Below are 4,856 nucleotides of genomic sequence, written 5' to 3'. Positions count from 1 at the left end.
TAATTTTTAGAATATACCTCAATACAGTTTCATCATATGTTTTCATCATGATTCAACATGGATTATGGGATTTGGAAAAGAATACCACAGAGATGAGGTCCTTTCGTCATCACAGCAAAACAGGAAGTAGTGTGGTAGCAAAATGACTTATTACTGGTGATGTTAAACTTGATCATTTTGGTTAAAGTAGTGTTTGCCAGTTTTCTCCACTGTAAAGTTACTATTTTCCCCTTTCTATATCTACTCACTGGAAATCAGTCACTATGTCCAGTTCACACTTTTGGAGAGTGAGGAGAGGGTAGATTATACACACATACTATCTGAAATTCTTCTGTAATGAAAATTTATCGCTCATCCTTCATTAATTTGATTATTCAATTATTTATGTATAGCAACATAGGCTTATGTACATTTATTTTATACTTGTGTTATAATTCAATGCTACATTAAAAAAAAAAATTACTGTTTAAATTCTTCCAGTTTTGGCCCCCAGGAGCTCTTTCAGGTTGGTATGTCTATCCCATGCATGCCTACATGCTTTTACTTTTTGAGCACTTCCTTATTTCCTCACACTACAAGACTCTCCAGGCTCATCTTGTATTTTTCGCACTCTTGCCCTAGAATCAGCCATGTCTCCAAAAAGCCCTGGCCCCTTTCACTGAAAAACAATCTTTAGAAAAAGCAAGATCTGAGTGTTCAGCGTGCTCATTGCTCCTGGGGTGGCACTGGCTCTAGACCAAGAAACTTCCTTTTAAACCATAAGCGAGAGAGGCATGGTGGTGAGAGATGAGGCTTGAACACCCACTGGGTTTTTGTTGTGCTGATCTCAGTAAGGACCAAAGCAGTAATTTACATTCTAGATCGTCTGGGAAAACAGAATAAATCCCACAGATGAGTTAGTTGGGAGAAAAACATGAACATAGGTGATGCAGTGCATGCCAGAATTGAGAGAACTAGATGAAAAAGGAGTGTGCAAGGACAGGCCTGGTGTATGCCTGTGCCCAGTGAAATCATAAATCGCATGCTCTTTGCACCCAAAAGTGTCCCTATTTGGACTATAAATTACCTGGTCAACTTAGAAACTGCCTTGAAGATGAGATTTGTGATAGCTGAGCCACTGATTAAGAATATTACAATGTTTTGCTGTGTCAAGCAGTGTAATCATTCCTTTGCACATTTTATAGAAATTTTTATAAAGATTTAAACCATATTTCAGTGTTCCTCGGATGTCAAATGTGCCTCTGTTAAATGTGCTTCTTTTCTTTTTGGCACCTAGCTGTCCTCCCAAGGCTAAGGCCTCCCTCCAAAGAGGAAAAGAGCTCCGTCTGAAAAATCCATTTGCTACAAGAGATAGAGAGAAGTTATTTAGGCAGATAGTATGGGTAACAGAGTCCTCAGCAGAATTTCCCTTTTAACGAAAAACAGCCTCAAAATCGTTTCTTTTCTAACAACCACCTGAAAAATCGAGCTGCAGACATAGATACAAGCAAGCTAGAAGCTTGCACAGGTGAATGCTGGCAGCTGTGCCAATAGGAAAGGGCTACCTGAGAGCCAGGCATGTTCCACATGGAGGCTCTATCTTCCCTTTTCTTTGTCACCACGTGTACAGTAAGGAAACAGGCAACATGGCATCAGCCAGATAGAGAACCATCTGCATAATAAAAGATTAGGGTGGGGTGGCCAGCTTTTTCATGCCCTATGCAAATGGCACATCTAGCCCTAACCAGTTTTTCGCACCCTATGCAAATGACACACCTGGTCCAACCAATCTTTTGTGCCCTATGTAAATCGAACACCACCTCCTCAAGCTCATCTATAAAACCTGCTGCATTTCGCAATGCACCCGAAAACCTGCTTGGGACCCCTCTCTCTGCAGGAGAGAGCTCTTCTCTTTCTTCCACCTATTAAACCTCTGCTCTTAACCTCACTGCTCGTGTGTCCGTATCTTTGATTTCTTTGGCGTGGGACACTGAACCTCGGGTATTACCCCAGATGAATGATGCTGCTTTGCATTGTTTCTATAGTCAATTAACCTCATCAATTGTGCTCAGTTTATAATCTCTGAACTTTTTCTACCTGAGGCCCTTTTGGTGTCCTAGGAGAAGATATGACAAATAGGAGGAAAGAAATTTTGAAATTTACCTTCTTTTTTTTTTCTTCTTGAGACGGAGTCTTGCTCTGTCGCCAGGCTGGAGTGCAGTGGCGCAATCTCGTCTCACCGCAACCTCTGCCTCCCAGGTTCAAGCGATTCCCCTGCCTCAGCCTCCCAAGTAGCTGGGACTGCAGGCACACGCCACAATGCTCAGATAATTTTTTTGTATTTTTGTAGAGACGGGGTTTCACCTGTTGGCCAGGATGGTCTTGATCTCCTGGCCTCGTGATCTGCCCGCCTTGGCATCCCAAAGTGCTGGGATTACAGGCGTGAGCCACAGCGCCCAACCAAGAAATTTACCTTCTAACCATCTTTTCTCGCTTACCCCATCCTCTTTCAGCCTGACCTGTATCTTGGGTAACATCTTAACCTTATGTCCACAGCTTCCTCCACTGTGTGTCCTCGCTTCACTTCAACACACCATCTTGAAGGACACAGGACACAGGTAGCATGGGAAGTAAGCTTCATGCAAAGATCTAGAGTTCAGATTTTGACATTTGAAACCACTACTGTTTATGCAGCAAGAAAAAGAAAAAGTTTTCTTCTTAGATTAAAAAAAAAAAAGGCAGAGCAAACTATACAGTGTAATTTGAAAACTCCAGCTGTCCACCCAACAAGAAAAAGGAGTCCAGTAATTCCTGGCAATGACAGAAATTTGGTGAATGTACATAGTGCTAAATTTGGAATCTAGCTGAACACTCATTTTTAAATTGGTTTTATGAAACAATGCTTGCTCTAGAAAGTGTGGTCCTGGAAAATTTAATCAACTGCAAAAGAACCAATAGAGTTTGTGAAGGCTTGACAATTAAATCGTTTTAAATATTTAACTAAAAGGGTCTCCTGGTTTCTTTCAAAGTTGCACCAGCAAGGGTTACCTAAGTGCAAGCAAGCCCAGGTGACATTTTTATATTTCCAGGAAACTCTTGTGCCAGGATTCAGCCCTTAGAGAATGATCAAATCTTCATTAAAACTCCCAAAAGTAGGAATTGAGACCAGGAAATAAGACATTCTCACTCCACCAGTGTGTTTAGTGCCAGAGCTCAAACTGTGAGAGCTGCTCAGGAAAAGGTCTTAGACCTGGCAAAGGATGTGTTGTAAAAACCCACAGCCCCCATAGCAACCTGCCCCATTTCCTGCAGAAAGAGGCGAAGACCTGCCCAGAGCCAGAGGTCAGAAGGTAGCTGTGGAGTAGCCCTGCTCAAGTGGCCTCCTTAACCTGGTGTCCTGAGAATGTGGCTCAGAGCCAAGCCTGGGAAAATCTGGAGAGTCCATCTGAGGTTCAAGGTACAGTCCCTTCCTCTCACCACCTCCTTCTTTTGGGGGGCTGTGGTCGGGAGGGTGGTTTCAGGAAGCAGGGTCTTGCTCTGATACCCTGGCTGAGTGCAGGGGCACAATCACAGCCCACTGGAGCCTCAACTTCTTGGACTCAGGTGATCCTTCCACTTCAGAATCCCGAGTAGCTGAGACTACAGACATGCGCCACCCTGCCTGCCTAATTTTTTTTATTTTTTGTAGAGATGTGGTCTCGCTATGTTGCCCAAACTGGTCTCCAACTCCTGGGTTCAAGTAGTCCTCCCACTTCAGCCTCCCGAAGTGCTGGGATTACAGGCATGAGCCATCTTACCCAGCCTCTTTCTTCAACCTCAGGACCAGGCTCTACCCTGGAGTGACTGTACCAATGGCAGGTATCAGAATCAATTTATATTCATGCTTTACCTTTTCATGCTTCACCTGCCTACATTCACAATTCAGAGCAATAATTCCAATGAGAGTTTCATCATCACCTCTCTATTTTTCACTGATGGTGTTGTCATTATTGGGGTTAGGGCAAAGTGGGGCATAATAGCAAAGACATGAATTCAACTTAAGTGTCCATCGACAGAGGATTGGATAAAGAAAATGTAGTGTATATACACAAAAGAATATACACTGCCATAAAAGAGAACGAAATCACATCTTTTGCTGCAACATGGATGGACCTAGAGGTCATTACCGTAAGTAAAAACATCTCAGAAACAAAGCCAAATACCGCATGTTCTCACTTAAAAGTGGGTGCTAAATAACATGTACACATGGACATAGAGTGTGCAATAATAGTCACTGGAGACTCAAAAGGGTGGAGAGGTTGGAGGGGTGAGGAATGAGAAATTAATTACTTGATGGGCATGACGTAGGTTATTTGGGTGATGGTTACACTAAAAGCTGAGACTTTACCATTGTGTAATATATCCATGTTAAAAAAAAACTGCACCTATACCCTTTAAATTTATACAAATTTTATAAGAAAGTGAAGAAGTAGAATTGTCAATGAGTGCCAATTGTTAATCAGGAGACTCGTTCTGATACTACTACAACTTACCATTGGATTTGAGAGATGTTGCTTAGATTCTTCAGGAGTCAGTTTTCCCATCTATAGAATGAGAGTCTGGAGCAGGTAAGTATAGTGTAATGGAAAGTCCACAACACTGAGTCACAATTCCTGGTGTGAAACCTAAAGCACCTAATTATCCTTCCTTTGCCTAACTCTCCTTTCATTTAAAATGGAGATAATAAGATCTGTGTTGTCTATTTCTCAGGGCTACTTTGAGGGTCAAATCATGTGAGAGTTCTTTAAAAACTTTTCAGCGATACATAAACATACAGCGTTACTCTAACTGTTGCTGCTTTACCATTGTCTTCTAAGTTCCCTTTACATTCTAAAATC

This window comes from Pan paniscus, chromosome 1 (genome assembly GCF_029289425.2).
Source record: "Pan paniscus chromosome 1, NHGRI_mPanPan1-v2.0_pri, whole genome shotgun sequence".
In the NCBI taxonomy this organism is placed as follows: domain Eukaryota; kingdom Metazoa; phylum Chordata; class Mammalia; order Primates; family Hominidae; genus Pan; species Pan paniscus.
The sequence above is the reverse complement of the archived record's forward strand: the minus strand, read 5'-3'. Positions refer to the sequence as shown.